Here is a 25194-nt window from a genome sequence, read left to right on the forward strand (position 1 = left end):
TTATAATTTCTGGACCTATTTTTCCATTTTTTAAAAATTTATTTATTTTCATCTTATGTGCACTGGTGTTTTGCCATGGGTATTGGGTCCCCTGGAACTGGAGTTACAGACAGCTGTGAGCTTCCATGTGGGTGCTGGGACTTGAACCTGCGTACTCTGGAAGAGCAGTCAGTGCTCTTAACTGCGGAGCCATCCGTCCAGCCTCTGTTGCATACCTTTTATTTATTGTTTGTGGGTCTGTTGACAACAAATTCACTTCAAGGGAATTTTCAACTGGACGTGGAATCCTGGATTAGCAGGATTTCCTTTCTCCCCTTTCAGTTCTTTCACAATGTTATTTTACTTTACACTTTATTATTATTATTTTTAACAAAAACACAGGAGTTATTCAAATTAATGTTGCTTAGTTATCAGTTTTTTAACTAGAAAATTTTCCATTAAAAATTTAAGATTTTTGTTTTGTTTTGTTTTTAGTTTTCAGGAGTCTGGCCGCTTCCACAGTTTCGCAGTTTTCTTCGGTGGTGTTTGTAGAGTTCCTTGAATCTGTAAATTTGTCTTCTAGCAAATTGGAGAATACTGACCTCAGGTAGGGTATTATTTTTCTCTCTTACTTCCTCTCTCTGGGACTTCCACTTGCACACGCGCGTGGGCGCGCGCGCACACAGACACACACACACACACACAAGGCTGAGCACACACACACACACACACACACACGAGGCTGATAGAGATCTCTGTCCCTTCTTTGTCTTTCTTGAGCAGTTTTTCTCATCTTCAGATTGGATAATTTTATCAACCTATTTCCAATCGATCCAATTCGTTTTAAATTTTGGATATTTTATTTTTGCAGAAGAACTGGTTTTTGTTGTTATTTTTATTTCTTATCTGAGAACTCCTATCTCCTCATTTATGGCAAGCATGTTTCTCTTACATCTTTGGGTATAGTTTCCTTAAAAATCTTTGCCTGCTAACTTCAGAATTGGTCTCTCTCCGTAGACTCTCTTCCCCATCGATGCCTTTAGGTTTACAGCTGGTGGATTTAAAGCAGGCGTTTGACTACTGACTTAGCCGAAAACTGTCTTCCAGGTGCTCAGCCGGAGCTCAGATTTCTTTCAGTCGTAGCTGGGCTATGTGGAGCCTGCTCTGTACATGAGCTATGGTTATCTGAACTCTAGTCTTTGATTATTTAAGTCACGAACCCTGCAGGTTATCTAAGAGACTTAGAAGCCTTGTATGGATGTTAGAGATTGGGAAGTAATTTCAGGCCAAAAAGCCTATGAATGCAAAATGGTTGTGCCAGCTACTTTGAGGTCAGCTGACACAGGCTGACGTCACCTGAGAGGAGGGAACTTTAATTCAGAAAAAGCCTCTGTACTGGCTGGTTTTGTGCGTCAACTAGACACAAGCTTGAGTCATCAGAGAAGGAGACTCCGTTGAGGAAGCACGCCCTTACTTACATCCAGCTGTGAGGCATTTTCTCATTTAGTGATCAATGGGGGAGGGCCCAGCCCAGGGAGGGCCCAGCCCAGGGAGGGCCCAGCCCAGGGAGGGCCCAGCCCAGGGAGGGCCCAGCCCATGGTGCGTGGTGCCATCCCTGGGCTGGGTGGTCCTTGATTCTCTAAGAAAGCAGGTTGAGCAAGCCAGGGGAAGCAAGCCAGTATGCAGGTTCCCTTTATGGTCTCTGGATCAATTCCTGCCTCCTGGTTCCTGCCCTGTTTGAGTTCCTGTCCTGACTTCCTGCAGTGATGAACGGCACTGTGTAAGTGTAAGCAAATAAACCCTTTCCTCCTCTGCTTGCTTTTTGGTCATGGTGCTTTGAGTCACAGCAATAGAAACCCAACTAGGACATCCTCCATAAGACTGGGTTGTCGTCAAGCCTGTAGGGCATTTTCTTAATTAGTGATTGATGGGGGAGGACCCAGCCCATTGTGAGTGGTGCCACCCTGAGCGGGTGGTCCCGGGTTCTATAAGCAAGCAGACTGTGGATGCCATGATGGATAAGCCGGTGAGCAGCCCCCCTCCACGGCCTCTGCATCAGCTTCTGCCTCTAGGTTCTTTCCACGGCTGGGTTTCTGTCCTGACTTCCTTCAACGATGAACTGTGATTTGAAGGCCTAAACCAAATAAAACCTTTCCTCTTCACATTGATGATGGCACACAGCTCTGCAGCTCGGAACAGATGTTCTGCAGAGACTGCTTAATACGGAATCCTCCCTCCCAGACTCTGAATGCTGCCAGGGAGCTAGACACACGTAAGAATATTAGGGGGAGATCCACGGGAGCCTCTTGTTCCCCTCACGGCCTTGTTATTGCTCTTGGCCTTTTGTCCAAGTCACGGGTGGGTCAAGTTCAATGCCTCGAACCTTCTTTACATGACTCTGATTCCTGAGCCCAGGCCCATTAAAATCTAGCTGTCTTGGACCTCATTTATGCAAACTCTGCCCTCCGCTAGGCCGATTAAGTGAAAACACTGCTTTGCATTTTTCTAATGCTTTCGAACTGCTTCTATCCAGATTTTCTTCTTGCAGCTCCCAGCGAGGGTGCGCCAGAATTGATGCTCTGTTTCCTATCACCAGACTAATAGAAAAACCTGCGTGCATGTCTTTTTTCCTGGCTTTCTAGTTTTAATACAAAAAGAAATCATTTAGAATATCTTTCATCTATTATATTTGTACTTTGAGGGCACAAAATCATAGCTACGAGGCCCTCAGAAATGGCCTTGTACTTTGCATGTGCTGTGTGAAGCGGCACATACTAGACACTTAGTAATTGAATGACGACGCAGTGATTTGGCCAGTCTTGGCATCCTAGCTGCAGGATATTACTCGCTATAAAACTTAAGATGAGGCATTCTGATGCTCAAAGCAAACCCAGCATCTCTTGTCCTATTTATCACAGTAAAAACATTTCTCTTTCAACCATATTTTAAACAAATGCTATGATTAAAGCGCGTTCTTAGGGAATATAAAAAATATGATCTAGTTAGACACACATTAGGTCTTTCCTAGGTAACTTTAATTCTCACACTATATCATCGTTGTCTTCTCTTGCAACCACAAAAATGATAAATCGTTATGATGAAGGGTTGTCCACGCCTTGGACGAGCTCATTTGTTCTTCCCCAGGGACTCTGAAGTAAGATCTATTAATAGCTCCCTTCAATGACACAGAACCCAAGGTTTGGACATGAAGCAAATGTCTCTTCTAGAACCTTCCAGTCTCAGATCACACTCAATCATTTCTCTTTACTGCCTTCATTAGTTTATGACAGAAACTGGAGCTTTTCTTTTTAGACGTATTTATGTGTGTGAATGTCTTGCCTGCTATGCATGTATGTTGGACACGTGTGTGCCTGGTGCCTGCAGAGGTCAGGAGAGCGCATTGATCTCTGGGTACTATAGTTGCAGGTGGTTGGAAGCCACTAGTTGGGTGCTGGGGACTGAACCAGGGTCCTATGCAAGAGCAGTAAGTGCTCTTAACCACTGGACCATCTCTTCAGTCCCATGTATGTTCACTCACTGAATTTAGGTCAAGGGTAAATTCTCAATGCTTTGCCTTTGAATTCATCCAAATCCAATGCATATTTATTAAATATTGATTATATGGAAAGCACTGTGCAAGATATAATATTGTAGAACACATAAGTATGCAAAGACTGGAGTCCTTTCTTTTAGGACTTTCTTTATTTGCATGTGTATGTGTGTGTATGTGTGTAGGGGTATAGACGTATGTAGGGGTGCTTATGAGTGGCAGTCAGAGGTTTATCTTGCTTTTTAAGACAGCATTTGCTCAGTGATCTGAAACTCACCAGCTAGGATAGACTGGCTGGGCAGTGAGCCTTTAGGATTTATGTGTCTCTGCCTCCCCAGTGCTGGGATTACAAGCTTGTGCCACCATGTCTGACATTTTTATGTTCTGGGGCTTCAGCTTAGGGTCTCATGGTCGTAAGGTAAGTGCTTTACAACTAAACTATCTCCCCAGCTTCTAGTCAGGACTTTCTAGAGTAGAAGAGACTTCAGGTAGTCCAGATTGGAACATTGGATGAACATTGGATACATGCTACAATATAAGACAAAATAAAACAAAGAAGAACCAGTTTTTAACATTCTACTATGTCAGGTGAGCAGTGGTTCTAAACTTGTGGGTCTGGACCCCCTTGGGTGCCATCTATCAGATAACCTGCGTATCAGAGATTTACATTATGATTCATAACAGTAGTAAAATTGCAGTTATGAAATAATGACAAAAATGGTTTTATGGTGTGTGTGTGGGGGGGGAGTCGCCATAATATGAGGAAGTACATTAAAAGGTACCAAGGCACTGAGTTCAATCCCCATTGCAAAAAAAGAAAAAAGAAAAAAAAGATATATGTATTTAGGACTAGAGAGATGGCTTAGTGGTTAAAATCACTTGCTCATCTTCCAGAGGACAAGAGTTTGGTCCCCAGCACCTCCATCTGGCAGCTCACACTTGTGTACCTAAAGATGAAATCATTAAGAAGAGGGGGGGGGGGGCTGGAGAGATGGCTCAGCGGTTAAGAGCTTTGCCTGCTCTTCCAAAGGTCCTGAGTTCAATTCCCAGCAACCACATGGTGGCTCACAGCCATCTGAAATGAGATCTGATGCCCTCTTCTGGACTGCAGGCAGACACACAGACAGAATATTGTATACATAATAAATAAATAAATATTTAAAAAAAAGGAAGAGAGAGGGGCATGGAATGGTGGGACCGAGGCAGGACTCAGCTCTGTTTGCAGAGTGACGAAGAATCTGTTGGGTAGAAGACGAGATGAGTGCAGAAGATGTAGGGGTATTCTTGCAAAGGCGGGGTAGGCATCCATGGCAGAGAACTCTCTCACAGTTGACAGGCGGTAGAAGGTATGAGTGTGGGGCACACACATATGCTGTGGCAAGCCCTGCATGGAAGGAAGAATGACTTTATGAGCTTTGGGTTGACTCAGGAACAGTTCACATATACAGCCTGCTTCTTGCCGGCCCCAGTTTTTTTTTCTAAGTGTCCTTCTGTCCTGAGCAGTGGGAGAAAGGAAACCTCAAGGCGGGCGCGGGCGCATGCTGGGGGTGGGGGGTGGGGAGAGATCCATTTTTAACATGTCTTTCTAGTCCTTCCTTCTGTAAGAACTTCTTCCTTTGAATGACCCAGGGAAGGTACCCGTCACCAAGCTTGACTGTCCAAGTTCCATCTCTGAGACCCACACGGCAGAAGGAGAGAACCAATTTCAGTAAGCCCTCTGACCCCCACAGCGCCCTCCATGGTATGTTTGTACTCATACATGCATATGTGTGTGCGTGCATGCAAGCGCACATGCACACAATTGAATAAATTTAACTCTGCTGATAACAGAGAGATACTCGTTAAAACTAAGTGTTTCTGTATCAAATGACTTGCAAAGTTGATGGCACTGGTGGCTGTGTGGGTAGGGCAGCCCAGACATTAGCAGTAGCGCTCAGAGGAGAGTTCACTGATGAACGATGTCCAAGAATTGTTGGAATCCAGTAGAAGAAATCACCAAAGACCAACACAGAGATTTGTGGTAGAGAAGATCACTACAGAATTATGTAGACCAGTTACAAGTTTGGAAAAAAAAATTAATGATGTTATTACCCACTGCAGGTAAGGTTGAGGAAAACGGTATTGGTCAGATGGTGTAATATTAAGCAATATCTAATTATAATTTAGTAAATTTTAACTCTTAAAATCAAGTTCAACCATTGACTTCATACTTAAGAACTTCCTCTCTGAGCATTGCAATCCTTAGTGTTCTCCTGTGTGAGTCATGTTCTTTTCCATTTTCCCAGAGATATTCCATTTTTGTGTGTGTGTGCAAGTCTGGTAATCAAACCCAGGCCCCTGACATGCTACACAAGCACTCTAACCCTAAGTTCTGCCCCTAACCTAATTCCCGGCTATTTTGCTTGTAATCTGTCAATGCAGATCGCTACAAAGATTTTTCCATGTGTTCATAGAAAGCTCACATTATTAGTCTGGTGGTTTTTCCCTTGAATCAGACTTTATGAATAATTCCGAAAAATTAATTCATCACTTGTGAGAAACATTTTTAATCATGAGGAAAAATCCTTGTCGTGTGCCAACTGAGAAATACCAGTCTTTTCCCGTCCTTCGCCCTCCCCTGGACCCCTTCTGTCCACCCCCCCCCCCCGTCCCCTCCCACCGGAGTAGTTTTACACTTCATCTTGCAGAAGAGGAGGGATCCCCCCTTTCATCCATTTCCACATCTCATAGGCAGAGTGGCCGATGTCATCCTTTTACCCAGCATAGCTTTAGTGTCTTTGTTACAGTGATTTATGGCTCTATCTATATCAAGTAGAACATTCTAGATTAGAAACCATCACATAATTCTACCACATACATCGTGCTTAGCTCCTAAGTGCTTTTGTAGACATGCTTCCCAATGCCCAGCCAAGCCAGAAAGGGTTTAGATGGAGAGACACTCTTTGCTGAATCATGACTCTCCTTTGGGGGTTATTGGAACCCTGCACCCAAGTGCCCACGACGATGTATGCCATCTAGAGCGCACTCACCATTTTATGTGAGGCGAAAAAGGACGGCAATGGACAAGCAGCTGAGAGAAGAGGAACAGAGAATGCTCTGGAAGTTGTCACTGTCTTCAAGAGTCTCGTAAGGTGGGGTGGGGGAGGGGTGCCCTTAATCTAACATGCTAGCTACAAGGTGGTTGAAAGCAAGGCCTTCAGGATGAACAAGGGAGGAAAAAGAATCCTCCCCCCTCTCCTTCCACCCCTTCCTCTGACCCAGCCACTGCCTACTCCATGTCTCATGCTACTAGGTCTTGTGTCGAGCTGTAAGCAGGAAGATGGGCTCCCCCATGTTATTATGGGATAGTTGAGACAAAACGGCAAGGTCGAAGACCCAAAATGTAGGCAAGTATAGAAAAGAAATACATGCCATTCCAGACAGTGAAAACACAAGGGAGGTGGCAGTGCCTGCGGGCAGAGAGCCAGTCAGAAGGGAGGGGGTCCCTTGGGCTGTGTGGTAGTTCCTAAAGATCTCAGGTTGAGCCTAGGGCCTTCCGTCACGCTAGGGCAGCAGTCTATCACTGAGCTCCACCCCATCGACCAAGCTCTGTCTCAGAACAAATCCCTGGATCTCAAGATCCTCTTTACTGACACTGACCTTAGTCAGCCTCAGTTACAGCTGTAGTAAGAGGAGGGGAGAGAGACTGAGACAGAGAGAGAGAGAGAGAGAGAGAGAGAGAGAGAGAGGGAGAGGGAGAGGGAGAGAGAGAGGGAGAGTAAGAGGGAGAGTGCTCATATGCACACGTGCATATGGAGGTCAGAGGTCAACCTCAAGTGCCATTCCTCAGAGACTGTCTGTCTTTCCCCACCCCGGACAGTCTCTCACCAGCTGGAACTATCAGGGTGGACTTGCCCACTGAGGGGTCAACCTCAAGCTTCTGCTGCAAACACTGACTGAGCTATCTGCCTGACCCATTCCCTCCTTCTCCCCTCCTTCCTCTGCCTCCCTCCTTGTCCTTTATCATGAAAGGCTGTTTTAGCAACAGGAATGAAACACCACAGTGCTCTCTTCCTCAGCACACACAGAAACAAGGGAACAGGGCTAGGAGACCAGATCCCATGAGGAGCTCTGCTGTGGAAGTTTTCAGAAGAGAGATGGGTTCCACATCAGACAACGCTTCTGTAAGGAAACCCCACCACCACCTCCTCCTGCTGCCTTGCTGAGGACTGAACCCAAGGCCTTGTACTTGCTAGGCTAACATTCTACCACTGAGCTAAATCACTAACCCTTGAGAAAAGGTCTGATACGGGGGAGAAAGACAATGAGGATGTGTGGAATTGACTGTTCATCTTAAGACAGCTACCGCAAGGCGTGGGGAGGGCAGGCTTCCTCAGCGACCCCTCCCAAAGCTGAGATGGCTCCCTCAGGAACTACGGATGCTGCAGTCCTCCCCCCACCCCCAATTCTCCCATGGTTTCAGCCTCAGACTCTTTCAAAGTGAAGCATCACCCAGGTCCGTGGTGAGGCTCCTGGTGGAGAGGTCACTACAGGTCAAGCAGGGCTCCTGGGGGAGCAGAGGCAAAGGTCCCAGCAGTTGCTCTTGGCAAGCGAGAGGGGTTGGTCATGTGAGTGGTATATCAGAATTAATCAGAAGAGTTAAGGAGACGTGAGCGTCAGCAGCCCCTGGACAATAAGTCCTTCTTTCTTGCAGGTCAGCTTGGTCCTCGGGGCAAGGCCCGATGGATTCTCTGTGGGGCCAGGAAGATGAGAGGGGGTGCCAAGTTGCTTGTCAGGTTTCAGTAGAAAGTCAGGGTGGGCCGGGGTCCCTGCTCTATCTTGTCCTGTTGGCAGTGGCTTGGGCTCGGGCCCTGTTGTTGTCCCTGTGAGGCCATCTCTCTGGGTCTGATGTTCCTACCCAGCAAAAGGACGCAGTTCAGGTCTCCTTGCCCTCTGAGAATGAAGGACAGCCCGTCCCCCTGTCCCTACCCCATCTCCCCTCAGGAACTTCCTTGGCTAGCCTCTGTTTGGGAGCCACTTCCTCTGGCATTTCAAAAGTTGGCAAAAGAATTTTTTTTCTTCCAGGGCCAAGGAATTTTGGCTCCTTGGGGGATTTGTGACAGCCCACCCTCCCCAAGATGAGCTGTTTTTCTTCTCTTGAAGACTAAGGCGAAAAGAACCCTTGTGTATCGCGAAGGCATGCGCGTTTGATTATTTTGAAAAAGAAGACACAGATAACTGAGAAGAAAAATGAAACACCCGTGCGGCCCAGAGCTCAGCTTCTGAGTGCCCTTATCCGGTAAAGACAACCAGGCCCCTTGGAGAAATGGTTGATAAGTCTGGAATGTCTAGCTATGCCAAAGAAATGTGAGAAGCAGAAGAGGGAAGATGATGGGGCATTTCAGAAAGGGCACAGAAGCCAGCTTGAGGGGAACCCCGCGGCCAAGCCTGGAACAACTTTGAGCATGGAGATAAATTTAGACGACAGTGAATTATGGCCTGTTGTGTGAAAATAAAATTCTGGAGTCTGTTTTAGAAATAAACCAAGATGTGTGGAGACTTTTCTTACAACTAATAAACATAGAAGGAATGAAAAGATTATTCCATTAGAAATAAGACTACTGCGTGTGCTGGTGGCGCACGCCTTTAATCCCGGCAGGCTGATCTCTGTGAGTTCAAGGCCAGCCTGGTCTACAAAGTGAGCTCCAGGCCAGCCAGAGCTGTTACACAAGAGAAACCCTGTCTCAAAATACAAAACAAACAAACAAAAAAATGAAACAAACAAACAAAAAGAACAAAAAATTAGACTATGTAGTAAATATACATTATATTATATAGTGCAACTGTATCTAAGCTGGATTCATTGTTGACTTCTAGTAGGAGCGTCCCACATAGACACACAGTGCAGCATGAATGAGTACCAAGTTAAGAGCATTGCTGCTGAGGAGCAAACGGGCATTGTGTGGCTCTGAATGTGATGCCCTGGGGAGGGTGCATGGTTACCTAGGTGATGTTCGCTCCAAATGTAGGAGCTAACGTGGACTGGGAGGAAAGCGTCACACCGGCAGAGCTGAAGGTGGCCTGTGAAACAAGGGGCCGTGCCCTTGACTGTCATTCACGCCGAGAGAGGCTGCTGAGTCTTTGCAGAGTAAGACAGCAGCAAATGACCTGACAGGTGAATGTCGCGCTCCATCGGGACAGTCACCTCAGAATAGGGACTGAGGCTTAGGTGAGAGTAGTGTATCAATGTTAACGTTCTCAGATTTGCTAGTGGTTCTTAAGAAATGCACGTTGGAGCTGGGCGGTGGTGGTGCATGCCTTTAATCTCAGCACTCGGGAGGCAGAGGAAGGTGGATCTCTGAGTGCCAGGCCTGCCTGCTCTATAGAGTTAGTTCCTAGAAAAAGAGAGAGAGAGAGAGAGAGAGAGAGAGAGAGAGAGAGAGAGAGAGAGAGAGAGAGAAGGAGAGAAAGGGAGATGGAAGAAATGCATACTAGACTGTCATGATGCCTCAGGGTATAAAGGGCTTGCTGCTAAGACTGCTGACTTCAGTTGAATCCTTGGGACACACGGTAGGATAGAACCAACTCTACTCTTACTTAGCTTCATATTTTACTATATAACTTAATTTCTATTTCACTATATACTCTGTCCTCTGACCACCCCCCACATACTCTCTCTCTCTCTCTCTCACACACATACACACACACACACACACACACACACACACACACACACACATGTACGTGCGTGCCAAAGTAGTTTTAAAAAAAAGGAAGCGCATTTGAAACAATAAAGGTTAAAAGGACATGCTTTATGTAACTTCATCTAAATGGTTCATAAACATAACTGTGCCATTGCTATTGTTAATTAACTGGGCAGAATCTAGAATCGCCTGGAAGGTGAGCCTCCGAGCATCTTAATTATGTTAACTGATCCCCTAGGCTGGGGATCCTGGACATGGAGAAGGTGAGCTGAGGGCTGGCATGTGTTATCCTCTGTTCCTGATTGTATGTGTCACATAAAAGCAGCTGCTTCAAGCTCCTGCTGCCTGGCTGCCTCTCACTGATGAATGCCCTCCTTGACCTGTGACCCGGAATAAGCCCTTTCTCCTGCACGTTGCTTCTGTCAGAGTGTTATAGCATAGCCGCAGAAGCTAAGCCGGGCAAGCACAGAGGGATAAAGAGAGAAGTCAGAACTGTGCAGCAGACAGGAATGATGAACAAAGCTCCGTCAAAACTGGGAACTGAGGGTCAGTGAGACAGTCCAGGGGGTACATGTGCTTGTTGCAAAGCTGGACGGCCCGAGTCCAGTCTCGGGACCTACAGGTGTGTGTGCGTGCGTGTGGAGAACCCACTCCTGAAATTGTCCCCTGATCTCCACACCACGCTATGGTGCACACGAGACCCACAAGTAAATAGATAATCGCAGTAAGATTTGGAGGTCTGGGGAACATGCGGAGTTGTTTGGGTTGCCCTTGAAATTTAGAACTTATGGTAATTAGAAATTATTTCAAACTAATCTCATTTAAAGAACAAAGCAATAACATCAGGATGGCCTGTTTTTAGAAGCTAACTCAGCTGTGAAAACAGAACACCTGCAATGTATTAACCTCAATCTTCCTCATTAATGCCACGTGCTTTTCAATCTGGAACTGTTTTTAAAATGAAAATGGAATCAGACGAGACTGAGTTTTGCTATTAAGGTGGAGTCTTGCAAATGACCGTTCTTGCACACACACACACACACAGATGCACACTTATAATGACTTGTAATCATTAACAGTATTGTGCATTCTTCAGTCACCTTCGTGTATTTAATCAATAGCTGCCCTGCTTGCCGTCCCATTAGTATCCGTCAGACTTCTGAGAAAACGCTCGCTAAGGAACACCTAAGTACACCCAGGAATTTGTTCCAGGATGAATTCCTAGAAGTGGAATAGTAGGTTAAAGGGCAAGAATATTCTTGGTCATTTGATGTGTCCAAAGTTTCCCAACATCCCCCACCACACACACACAACGTGTACAGCGGTGTCTCATCCATCTCGTAATGAGGCCTCCACTCCCTTCCTTCGGTCTCTGATCACATCGCATTTCTCTGTCCCATGTCACCGGGAGTCCATGTTCTCTCCCTCACAGCTCTAATTTGCATCCCTTTGATGATTAACGAGGGTGAACTTGACCACTTGTGTTTTTGATTTTTTTTTCTAGTTATGGCTGATGATGTGTTCCTTCAAATCCAAGGATATATTGGCTATAAAATACGTCACATTGCTTTTTTGTGCCATCAAAGAAAGAAAAATTACCCCACTTTCTGAGATGTTCAAAATACGCATTTAGACTCTGGGACAAACGTTCTTTGGAAATGCCGAGAAGAGCTCTGGTTTGCCAGATCGGGTGCAGGGCAGGAATTGAGGCTGCCTTGGGCCTACGGCAGTTGAGCCCCAGGTTGCTCAATCTTCTTGCCTGGCCCAGAAAGGCCTCCGGGAATTGTTAGAGTCTAAGACGCATTATTAAAACAAAGACAGTAATACCAACCCGGATCAACTTGCTCCTCACTTTTACTACTGTTTACCGACCTCATGATCTTGTCCTCCACATGCCTCCACATGAGACTTTTGCAATTTAATGAGACAAATCATTCTTCTGCCTGGGCTATGAGGTCAAGAGAGTGGAGAGAGGGAGGGGGTGGGAGAGATCTTGATCTAAAATAAAAAAACTTGGATTTATCCATTCAGTAAATATGTATTTGTCCTCTAATCTGAGTTGAGGCTGTGCTGGGTTCTGGGGTTGGGGGGTTTGGGGACATAGTGGAGGAATGGACATCCCAGAGAGACGGAGTGCTGAGAAGAGTGAAGCAAAGAGACATGAACCAAGACATGTGTTTGGGAAAGAGAAAGTGGTGCACAGGATGTGGGAAGCTACAGAGGGTGAAGCCAAAGGGCAAACTGAGGCTTCAAAGGCCATTGTAAAGAAATCCTATGCCAGAAAAAAAAAAATTGTGGCACACGCCTTTAATCCCAGCACTTGGGAGGCAGAGACAGGCAGATCTCTGTGAGTTTGAGGTCAGTCTGGTTTACAAGAGCTACTTCCAGGACAGGCCCCAAAACTACAGAGAAACCCTGTCTTGGAAACCAGAAAGGAAATCCTATAACTGCTTGAACACAGCAAGCAGAGCTATTTTCCCCATTTTTTTTTAACCGTGTGTGTGTGTGTGTGTGTGTGTGTGTGTGTGTGTGTATGCACATGCACATGCGTGGGCATAAGAGAGAGAGAGAAGAGAGGGCACATGTGTGAATTTTACTATGCTTATGGCCTGAACTGGCCGCGTGCTTTTGTTAGCAGGGGTCTGAGACACAGTTATAAATGCGTGGATTCACGAGGGCCGGTGGGCAGTACAGCACTGACGTGAAAAGATGGAGACAGAGTCAGACAAACCTGCGTTTTTAAAAGCTTGGCTCCAGCATTAGCTGTCTGTCCCTGTGCTCTTTCCTCCTAGTCTTCCAGGACCTGTACATTCCACCCAGCCCTTCCCTAGGCCGCATGCAGTTAGAGCAGAGCTGCCTACAAGGGGTGGGGAGCGCTGGATTCTCTTGTGACCCTCCCTACCCCTCTCCGTGGGCGCACACAGTAAACAAGCCCAGGTGGGATGAGCTGTTGCAAGTGGAAACAGTTAACCTTCCAGGATGGCAGTTGTCTGGCTGGAAGGATAGCCTGCACCCCACTGCTCGTTCCCTGTTCTTGCTTAGGCTCAGCTTCACCTGACTCATAGCTGGGCTCTGTCACCAGTAAATGTCCTGCTGCGGGGCCCTTCCTTAAACACTGCCCGGAAAAGTAAAAGGGAACTTCCTTTTCCAAGAAGGGAGCGACACACCCTTTGCTGGAGGCTTATTGGAGATTGTCAGCATTTTGTTGGTCTTAATTGCAGGCTCCCTGACACATGTATGAAGCCCTGCGCTGATGTTCCTGTGAAGGAGAGAATGGGGTAGGGGTAGGAGAATTAATTTTGAGAGCACGGGGAGGGGCTTCACTATTGAGTGCTGCTGTTAGCATCAAAAAGGTGAGATCCAGTCAGTAGGTCGTCATGATGGTCACTTAGACAGCAGAGTTGTGGAGAAGTGGGACACACACACCACACATACACACACGCACACACACACACCACAATACACACTACACACACACACCACACATACACTCTACACACACACACATACACCACACAGATAGACACACACCATACACACAGACACACACACACACACACGCACACATGCACGCACACTGCACCCCCACAGTCCTAAGAGTTTTTGTACATAGAAAAACAGGGAAGAAATCTACATGTATGTGTTTTGAAGAATTACTCATGATTTCTTTTTTGCCATCTTAAGATTTTTCTGGTTTTATTTGTTTGTTTCTAAAAATTATTACAAGGAGGTGTTTTAATAAAAATAACTAGTTAACCACTAGTTTATCTGTGAGTTAAAATAAAACTCACAGGTTGATGTGGTGGTTCATGGGTAAAGATGCATGTTACCAAACCTGTTGACCTAGGTTTGATACCTGGGACTCACATGACAGGAGGAGAGTTGGCCTTCCTGAATGTTGCCCTCTGACCTTCATATGCTCACTGTGGCATACGTGTGACACACTCTCACACACACAAAATTATATATATGTATACACACACATTTATACGTATACATATACATATATGTATTTGTGTGTGCGTGCGTGTGTGTATGTATCAGTTCAGCAAACTTCCAATGAGGATCTCTGTTCCGGACTCTGTCCCAGATGCTCGAGTTAGGCAAATCTGTGGGGCAGGATTTAATCCTCAGGGAAAGATGAGGAAGGGATGGAGGAAATCCGGAAGCAGGGAGGAGGTGAGCTCGCAGCATGCTGCTCCAGGACGACAGCTGGACTGAGCTTACAGAAGGGACAGGGCAGCCCTACAGAAGGAACAGGGCTTGCTCCTGGGGAGGGGGCTGAGGGTGAGGAGTGAGGCAATGGGCTGAGGCCCACAGGGAACTGGTATTCTGAAGCTGAAAGAACAGTGCGGGTCTGTGAGAGCCTAGTGTGCACTGTCAAAATAATGCTTGCATTTGACTTTGAAGGAGACCGGGGTTTTGTTGGTTTGTTTTGTTGCTTTTGTGAGACAGAGTCTCACTATGTAGCCCAGGCTGGCCTTGAATTACAATCCTCCTGCCTCGGCTTCCCCACCAAGCCCAACAGCGAGAAGTTTTATTTTATGTTTATGTGTGTGTGTCTGTGTGGGTATGTGCATAAACAAGAACCAAAAACAAAGAAAAAATAAGAGATTATTGCCTCTTCTAGATGACGCATTTAGGTTCACCACAGTGCTCCCGGGAAGACAGTGTAAGGCCACTGGTGACTCTCTCAGGAGGAACGTTGGAGAAGGCAGGAACAGCAAGGTGACCTACAGCCTGTCTTGAGTTTGCTTTTATACACAGCTGCAGTGCCGATTCCATCGTAGAAGACGACGCAGAAACACACGGAACACCCTCATTTTTAAGTGGAGTTTATAGAGCTCTGATTCGGTCCTTACAGCAGCTCCTCATCTGGATGGTCAGGCACAGGTGGAGAGCAGAGTGGACTAGAGTGTCCACATGGATGATGGCCAACTAAGGCTGGACTTCAGGCCACGCCACTTGCTAAGTGCAGTCTGCCCTCTATTATCTGTGGCCTCAGAGGCCTAAGACCCAATCAACAGTGGATCAAAAATATTTGGAGAAAACTAGGTATGGGCTAAACTTGTACAGACTTTCCTCCCCCTTGTCACCATCCCCTAAACAATATGGTACGATGGCCATTTGCACCGCAGTCAAACCAATAGGATAACTAATTTGGAGACGGTTAGTGCACAGGCATAGGTCATATGCAAGCATTATGCCTTTTTGTGCAAGGATCCTAAGTATCCAGGGATTGGGTATCTCAGAATGAACTGGAACTCATCCTCCCTGGATGCCAAGGAATGATGGCCGATCATCGGTAAGTCTCTAAACCTCTCTGTGCCTTGGATCTCTCTCAGTAAAGGAAGGTGATGGTGATGATGAAATGCTCTTTGAAGTGTTACTCTGTTCAGTGGGTAAGTATTTGTGGTGTCCATTCTGAGACCCAGGGAGTGGTTAATTCTGTACTTGTATCCCAGGGTCCCACAGGCTAGGTGCCCAATCGGAAGGCTGTAGGCCCATTCGGAGTGTTGCAGTCCACACACCCTCAGCGTCTCGTCTTGTCCCCATGGGCGCCTGCCTAGCAACCTGGCTGGACTTGTTCATTGAGCCAGAGCAGCTGAGTAACCCAAGCTGTTCCAGGCAGATGCTATCTCCTGGGAAGCTGGCGCTCTCTGGAACACAGGCACTCTATTAGCCCGGGCAAGTCCTTACATTGAGGACATGTAAATTTGGGAACTATGAGGTAGAAATGAGCAAACCATGGGAGAGAGAGAGAGAGAGAGAGAGAGGGAGGGAGGGAGGGAAAGGGAGAAGGAGGGAGGGAGGGAGGGAGGAGGGAGAGAGAGAGAGAGAGAGAGAGAGAGAGAGAGAGACTGAGACATGCAAATGGTGACAGTGGAGATGATGCTGTTTCTGTCCTGGCTATTCCTCTTCCTAAGAGGATCTGAACGAGGGTAAGTGTGCTGGGGCCGAACGTGTTGGCTTTAACCAGCTGTCTTTCTCCTTATTCATTATATAATTTTGGACAAACAACATCCACCCCTCTGTGCCAAGTTTCTTTGTCTGCATGTGACAAGGACAACCAGGTCCTACTGTCTGTGCATTGCTTGTTCTATGGTACCTTGTGCAGGTAGGTTTGTGGGTACTTCATCCCTGTACCGAGGCAGATAACTCTGTGAAGACAAAAGTCTCCTTGGTTTACAGGTTCAAAGCCCAGGTGTCAGCACCACGGGTGTGGCATCTGGTGAGACTGGCAGGCGATGGCACATTACGGCCGGAACGCATGCAGTAGCAAGCAGGCCACTCTGGATCCAGAGCTGAGAGAAATGGCCCGTGTTAGGCCAGGTTTACTTTTTAATAATAGCCTTCTCCTGACGGGGTCACATGATAATAAGTAGAGGGTCGTATGAGAACAACTCATGTGCCCCCCACCCTACCAATGACCTCAAAACCCCCTAAAAGGTCTCACATCTAGGAGGTTCCCCTACCTCCAAACAGGGCCACTCTAGAGATCAGCCCTTAATCCCAACAGCTGGTCCCTTAACAAATTAGCGTTAGTGGCTGGAGCCTGTATCTTTTCAGGAGTCTAACGAATGAAGAGTTGCATTCTTGGGGACTGGAGAGATGGCTCAGTGGGTTAAGAGCAGTGGCTGCTCTTCCAGAGGGTCCAGGTTCAATTCCCAGCATCTACGTAGCAGCTCACACCTGTCAGTTCCAGGGCTTCTGACACCCTCGCACAGACATCCATGCAGACAAAACAGTAATGAACATAAAATAAATTATGTGTGTGTGTGTGTGTGTACATACACACACATATATTAAAGAGCTGCTGTATTGGTTCTACTTTTTGATTTTGGATTAGCTTTGAGGTTTTGGAATATTTATCTCTTCCAAACCTCAAATCTCCTCCAAATCTTTTTCATCTGTGAAGTGAGAAAGCATAAGTCTCTAGGGATGGTGTGGGAAGCAAGTGATCAGTGTTTAACACTGGCTCTTGGGACAGAGCTCAGTTTGCAGTGTCTGCTCATTTCCACAGTGCCTATGCTCCCGCTGCAGCGGATTTCAGGGTAGCATTGCGGTGTCTCTGAAGGCGGAGTTGGGAAGAACTGTGCATCGTTATCCAGCATCCCCACCGCGCAGCAATGAGACATTACCTGAGCCTAGATAACAGTTAAGGGCAGCGAAGTAATTAGGAACGGATGGGCTTTTATTGCATTTGTTTTCCAGTGCAATTTATTTAATTGTGAGCTTACATAATATAGTTTTTAATAACTGCTGCTCATAACTGGCTTGCAAAGTTCTTGAAAATTTAATAATCAGCTCTTGCAAACTGGTCCAAGCTGGCTTCACATACTGTTGAATGTGCTAAAGCTCCAACGATGCCTAGGAGAACATAGCACGTAGGCAGTGCTCCATCATCGGTAGCGATGATGCTTGTTGTGTATTTTATTATGCAATCTACGATCCTAGTAACTTAAAAAAAAGGCCATAGAAAAACAAATCCGCAGTAGCTGCCTTTCTCACTCCTGTGTTAAAGGACTCAAGGGAGCAGGTGTGGGCAGAGAGAGGACTCTGGGCTCACAGTTGCAGATGTTGGTGTGTGATGGTGTTGTGTTCCTGATGGAGATGGACACACCGCAGAGGCTCCGCCTACCTTGGTGATCTAGAGCTGGCACGGGGCTGGAAGCAGGGCCAGCTGTAGTCTTCAATATCCATCTCTACTGAGGGGCCTACCTCTCAAGGCCAGGACACACCATCTCAAGGTTCCCCCACCTCCCCACAAACAGAGAGCATCCTGGCTGGGAACCAGGTTTTCAGAATAAGAGCCTTTGGGGGACATTTCTAACTCAAACCATCACAACTTAAAGGCACCTCTTATGAAGTTAGGGCCACTCTGTTGAGTTGAGGAATGTGTACTGGGGGTTTACAGTTCCTGCAACATGGTTTGCTTGTGATATTACTGTCTTGGGTATAAATTCAGAAATCAGATTCAAAAATAAAATTTTAAAAAGGGGGGATTAAAAAGCTTATAAAACTCTGTTTTCCATTGCATTGAGTGTGATATCAGGAAAAAATGGAGGGGGGGAATCTTGCTGGGTGGTGATGACGCACACCCACCCTCAAGAGGCAGAGCACGCAGATCTCTGAGTTTGAGGCCAGCCTGGTCTACATAGTGAGTTCCAGGACAGCCAGGGCTACACAGAGAAACCCTGTCTTGAACCCGCCCCTCCCCCCAGCAAAACAAACCATAGAAACAGTGCATCAGGGTATAAGTGAGAAGCAGGATCTTATATGGAAGACAGTGATGACCTAGTTGTTAAACACAGTACACCTACACAGGGACATTCATTATATTATAAGAATACCTGCGTGTGACATATCTGTATCTCTCACAGCCCAGGAAGAAACAGATGAACATGAAATTGCATACCAGAAGAATTAATTTTTTTAAATAAAAGACTAATTACAAAGGTATGAGCAGGGCTAGGCAGAGAGCACTTGATGATGGGAGAAAGTGGCTTAGAGCTCCAATAGTCATGGGACCTGCCTGTGCCCCTGATGGGGGTGGGGAGGCAGGATTCAATGGAGGGCCACCAAGAGACCTGCTTCCTCTTTAGGATAGAGGCAACACAGGGGTGCAGCTGCCCTTCAGAGGGCTTACTCCCAACCAGCGAGGGAACATGGGAGACATGTTCTTGCTTCTCTTTCTACCTCCTCTGCTCGCCAGATGATGCCAAACCCAACCAGATGGCTGACTTGCATGTCAATGTGCACACACCCTAAAGGTAAGCACCCTGGGACCCAGAACTGAACAAAGAAAACCAGACAGGGACTGGAGGATTACCAAAAACATCCAATGCAGTGCTCCACGGCATAAATCAGACAGAGTGGGAGGAGGTGACTCGGGAGAAGAAAGGAGGTCGGCTCCTGAGGTTTAAAGGGACACACCAAAACGAGGCCTTTGCATGATAGTTGTGGCACGAAGGGAGGAGTGTAGTGAACTCAGCTCTTTAACACCTGGAATCTGACACTTGCTGGGAAAGCATTAACCGCACTAAAGACACTTCTGGAAAACACCCTTGCACCCCTACACTGCTCGTGCTGTCCTCCAGACCTTCCAGGTGAACTCAGCTGGTTGGAGACTTGGCTACTCACTGGTCTGCAGTGAGAAACACAATGTAGGAATATAGGTTAAGGGGAGACGTCGGAATGGGTTTCCAACCTGTTTCTGGAAATCCGTCTTTGCCAAAGAAGAGGAAAAGAAAGCGTATACTAGCAAAGCAGAACTTTATTTTTTTCTTTTTCTTTTTTTTTTTTTTTTGATTTTTCGAGACAGGGTTTCTCTGTAGTTTTTGGTGCCTGTCCTGGAACTAGCTCTTGTAGACCAGGATGGCCTCGAACTCACAGGGATTCGCCTGCCTCTGCCTTCCGAGTGCTGGGATTAAAGGCGTGCGCCACCACCGCCCGGCTAGAACTTTATTTTTTAAGAAAGAAAGTGAAAGGGATTCCTGCCCAATGGGGGCTCCCTTCCAGACCCCGGGTTAGACACAAACCACACCCAAAGAGATCCTTCATTAAACAGGGAAGAAAAGTTAAAGCGGCTACATTCTGACTGGGGCAGAAAAACGGCAGCAAATGACCTTGCAGGTGCCATTCATTCTTAAGACGAGAAAAAGGGGAGGGCTGTGTTAGAATGGGCTAGGATGCAGTAATAAAGGAGATAGGGATGAGGGAGAAGGGGAAGGGGGCAGGAATATTTGATGCAGAGGGACAGAGAGCTGCCTCTGGATAGACAGGAGGCAGACACGGCACATGGGAAAAGAGCAGTTTGTAAAGGCAAAGGAGGAAACCCCGTATTAGGATTAGGTGTTTAATTTTTTTTTATTCTTTTTTATTTATTTATTTATTTATTTATTGGGCCTCGATCAGAAGAACTTGGGCCCGAGGTGTTTAACTTTAATTGGTCATGTTAATTAGGTGAACCGAAGGGGACTTCTGATTGCTGGACTTTGGCAGCCAGCCTCGGAAGGAGGAAGTGGCCAAATGAGGGAATGGACGTTCGTGGCTAGCTTTAGGAATGTCATCTAGTGGTTTTGAGCAAGGCAGGGGGAATAGGGAGAAGGACAAGGCGTGCAAGGGTCACATGACATGCCCTAGGGAGTTAAGGTCCCTTCAGAAAGTATGTACACACTCAAAGAACACACCAAAACACACAGGGCAACTGTCCAGATGTGGAAGGTAGGCTGTTGTTATTTATTTCTCTTGCTTTCTTGTGTTTCCCTGTAGAAGGCCGCAGCCACATTCTCCATTATCAAGATGGCGCTGACATCCGGCTTCACCACCAGGTGAACGCACATGTGCTCGGTAATTTCCCACTGAGTCCCCGCCTACTCCCGAGGCATCACCTGGGACTGGGAACAATGGACCTATCCAAGAGTGACACGTCAGAAGCGAGGTCTGTTTCCTTTATAAGGGTTGGGTTCCATCTTATCTGGGTCTCCGCCATGTTGGCTGATGCCCGCTCTCCCAAGGGGCATTAAAGCTTTACTGCAGAAGTATCCTATGTGTACCGCGTGGTTCTTGCTGGCGAGACGGTAGCGCGGGACATCTGGTGCCGAAACCCGGGAAAAAGAAGAACTTTACACCACCGGAGACCCCTTGGACACAAGGAGGATTCAGAACTGCAGGAATGCATGCTCAGAGAGGTACGTTCTAAAGTACAGAGAGCATATCAGAAACTGAGCAGCAATGGGAGGTTGTGCGCGCACCCAGATAAGTTAAAAAATGACCCTCCGGTAAAAAATGGGGGAGACAAAAAAAAAAAATAAGTTAAAAAGGACCTCCCAATGATTTTAAAAAAATAAAAATGGGGGAGAAGGCTGATTTACAAGGTCAAAAGCTTTATGTTATGTTATATATGTTGTCTTTTATGTACTGGATAGGAGAAAGATATTTAAACTTAGAAACTACTAAGAATATGATGTTTTGGGAAAGAGGTTCTGTTTTCGTCTCCACAGAAAAGGAGAGCCTAAGGGTGTACTTGGGATTTATGTGGTTTGAATCACCGAGACCTCCTGAAATGTTGTAGTGTATACCCCTAAGAATGCAACGGCCCAATAACAGCAGAAAGCAGCCAGAGACTAACGATGCCCAAATTCCCTAAAAGATTAAATGAGGTCCTTGCAGAGCAGCAAGCCTGCTTCTCTGAGTTCCGCTTTGCTCCGTACACCGGTTTGGGCTCGGAATGGGTGCAGCTGGGGCTGGAGGGCAGCTGGAGCGGAGCTTTGCTCTGTGGCTATGGTGGGGAGCACATTGCGCCGGCTCAATTGGTGCGGCTCGGTTGGTGCCTGGCCTGGAGGATGTCACAGCGGTGCCACAGGCAGCCGGGCCAGAAGGCTTACAATGTACCTAAAACTGTGAGGGTCTCTGAGGGTAAAATGGCTCTGATTCCATTTGGCTATGCTAAACGATGCTGACTTCAGGCAGGGCTGGTCGTATTTATCATAATAAAAGCGCAATTAAAGTTTAAATGCAGTAAACAGGCAGTACCGTATTACATCTACATAGTGCGACTTAAGTTTTTAAGAACTGCTTAGCATTTTAAGAACTCAAGTCCTCCTAAAAGATTGCTGTGTATACGCTTGGCTTGTCTGGTGTTTCAGGATCCGCAGGGAGGTGGATGCGAAGGGCCCTTGGATTTTGGGGTGATTGGGTCGTTGGCTGGATCTGTGAGAGTTTATAGCCGCTTTTGCTGTGGCACAGGTGTTGAAAGTTGGCTAGTAGGAAAGCGGCCCTGTTCGCCGCCTCTCCCATCGGCCCCTTGAGCCGCAACGGCTCTGGCGCGGACCTTGAGATGTTGCCGCCTGTGCCGCCTCGGTCTGAATGTCGGCTCCCGCCACACTCTGCCACCAACACAGCCTCAGACCTCAGAGAACGAGACTAGCCCCGCGGGGAAGGCAGGGGCGCCTGGGGATGGAGCCGCCACTTCCTGGCCCGGGACACGGGGATCCGTGCAGCGAGCAGGCCCAGGGCCGCACACAGCCCTTGGATGGCGGGCGGGCTCTGGAACCCAAGGCCACCATACCGGCAAGGAATACGGCAAGGAATACGGGAGCCAATAAATCTTAAATCTAATATCAACAAACAGGGCCTGGGTTTTTCCTAGGCGCCACTGGGGCAACACGGCCCATACCGTAAAAAACAGAGATCCCCATATGGGTTCCCCAATGGCCACGTCATCTTAGGACTCCAGGCTTAGGAAAACAGAAAAACGGTTTTCTCATATTTTTAAAACAATAATCTCATCTGTGCCAGATTTAAAATGGTTTAATTCTAAGGCCTACTATAATGACACAGACAAATAAGATTGCTCTTTAAAACAGAGACCTATAGGTCTCTAAGTTCAAGACCAGCCTACTTCCAGTACTGACTGTGCTAAATTTTTACACTGAGTTTTTTTTAATACTCTTAAATGTTATTTTGGGAGAAGAGTTTGTTTATGTTTTTTTTCTAGAAATGCTACTATTCATGCTGTGGATTCATCTGTCCAGAGGCCTGAGGACAAAGCCTCTGCTATGGAGCTGTCTGGCCTGATTGCTGCAGAGCTGATGGGTTCCTGAGGGATGGTCCAGCTCCTGCCCTTGGTCTGTCAGTTATTGCTGTGTTGTTGTTGTACATTACAGTGTTGTTGTTGCTGTGCCATTGCTATGCTGCTAGATTTCCCCTTGTTTTGTCAGTTATTGCTTGCTATCAGTTTCCCTTATCCTGTCAGTTATTTCTGCTAAACACTATGGGTATCTTCAAGATAGGTTACAAAATGCCATGGTTATTTAAATTAAAAATTGGATAAATATCTATTTAAACAAAAAGGGGGGGAATAATAAATGAACTGCCCCCGATGCCAAGAATGGCCATCGCCATGGCTCTGTTCACCATAAATTTTTTAAATCTGGATGATAATGGCCAAAATGCTACAACACGACATTGTTCGGATCCGCAGCGGCCCAAAGATTTGGTTAAGTGGAAAGATGTGCTTTCTAATGAATGGAAAGGCCCGGATCCCATCTTATTGAGATCCAGGGGAGCTGTTTGTGTCTTCCCACAGGATCAAGAAAGCCCATTCTGGCTGCCAGAGCGATTGACCCAAACAGTGAAGAGTGATCCACAACACACGGATTCGCCTGAGGACCTGGCTGCTGTTCCTCCTGCCATTTTGCAGATGGATGACAGAGCACCGATGGAGGACACTCTCAGCCTTCCTGAAGCTGTTACCAGTCAACCATAGGATGGCGGTGTCTCCACGATTTTTTACAACCAATAAGACTCTGGGCCCCCTCCCTACCGTCCTAGAGATGATTTATAAGCTTGGCCGTAGGACTCCTGTCCTGGGCCGTATCCCTCATTCCCCTACTTCAAAGAATGGGTGGGGGTGGAAATGTTTTGGAACAGTCCTATGCTATGGATTAGTGTTTCTCCTCTGGATGGTCTGCTGACTCAAATCCCAAAATCGTAGGGACAAAGTGGTTATTGCACAAGCGCTGGCTGCCCTGGAACAGGGGCCTCTACTGATATGTGGCTATCTATGTTAAAGCAGTAAGGTTTAAGCCAACCAGCTCCTGCACCCCTAGGACTATGGTCCATTGCACAGGGTGGAATGCTTGGCTTAGCTAGCCCTGAAGGTTGTCGAGCTGAAGAGCATCGCACAGAGAATGGCCCTCTCTGAGAGATAAGTCGCTCTGCTTAAGGGTTTCCTGCCATATATTCCCTTTCCCAGAAAATTGGCAAAGGGCAGGCCGGATAGGTTCCAGGTGTCATGAGCCTAGGGACAGATTCTGTGTAAGCCCATTTTAATGTTTTCATTTTGGGAAGTGCGACCTCTATCTTTACCTTCCTAGGGAGTTGCCTTTCTGCAAAGAAGTAAAATTAGGGGGAGATGTAGAAGGCCGCAGCCACATTCTCCATTATCAAGATGGCGCTGACATCCGGCTTCACCACCAGGTGAACGCACATGTGCTCGGTAATTTCCCACTGAGTCCCCGCCTACTCCCGAGGCATCACCTGGGACTGGGAACAATGGACCTATCCAAGAGTGACACGTCAGAAGCGAGGTCTGTTTCCTTTATAAGGGTTGGGTTCCATCTTATCTGGGTCTCCGCCATGTTGGCTGATGCCCGCTCTCCCAAGGGGCATTAAAGCTTTACTGCAGAAGTATCCTATGTGTACCGCGTGGTTCTTGCTGGCGAGACGGTAGCGCGGGACATTTCCCAATTTTTATAAAGTGAGTCCAATTTATTAATGTAATAAAAATTAGGATTTTAGCAAAAAGGTTAGTAATGCTTTTAAAAAGAATCAATGGCAGAGAAAAATGGATGCAGACAATATTCAGTCGTACCCTGTATTTCTTCCTTGTGCGCTGTCTTCCTTGCCGTCTGTCTCCAGATTTCTGCTCACAACTTTTCTGTTCAGGGAACACTAAGACTTTTGACCCAGGAAGTCAGAAAGATGACTGCAAATAAACAGGCTGCCAAACTCTTGAGTTAGAACCACACTTGGGAACATTCTCTACCTTCGACCAAAAACGCTGCCTGAGGGTCCCAACATAATCCCTTCTGGAATCACAACCTGGGGAGCTGAAAGCAAAATTTGATTATCTCATAGTTGAGGAGTCCAGGAGTCAGAATCAAGGCATCAACCGGATTAATTCCTGTTGGAGGGATTCCTGGGGGGAATCCTGTCCCTGTCAATGTAGGCGATCCATGGCATCCTTCGCTTGCGATTGTGCCACTGGTCTTGCTTCTGTGGGTCATGTGGCTCTCTCTCCCAAAGATCAGTGTCTCCAAGCCTCCTTCCTGTCATAAAGACACTAGTTATTGGATTTAGGCTCCATTTTGATTCACTATGACTTTATTTAATTTGATTATATCCACAATGACCATATTTCCAAATCAGGTCATGGAGCTGAGCCTTTACAAACTGGGTCTGTAATAATGGCAT

The 25194-nt window shown here is 46.8% G+C and overlaps 2 long non-coding RNA genes across 2 annotated transcripts; both read left to right on the plus strand.

Moving 5' to 3' along the window:
* The first annotated feature begins 493 nt into the window (after positions 1-493).
* On the plus strand, positions 494-9065 carry LOC146891092 (uncharacterized). The gene is made up of 2 exons (XR_014998187.2): positions 494-586; positions 8594-9065. It is a non-coding gene; the product is annotated as an uncharacterized LOC146891092 (long non-coding RNA).
* Positions 9066-16055: 6990 nt separating this feature from the next.
* Positions 16056-20748, plus strand: LOC148118911 (uncharacterized). Its single transcript, XR_015735599.1, has 3 exons — positions 16056-16154; positions 18929-18986; positions 20488-20748. It is a non-coding gene; the product is annotated as an uncharacterized LOC148118911 (long non-coding RNA).
* Positions 20749-25194: the final 4446 nt, after the last annotated feature.

Source organism: Myodes glareolus, chromosome 19, assembly GCF_982192425.1.
Source record: "Myodes glareolus chromosome 19, mMyoGla1.1, whole genome shotgun sequence".
NCBI lineage: Eukaryota > Metazoa > Chordata > Mammalia > Rodentia > Cricetidae > Myodes > Myodes glareolus.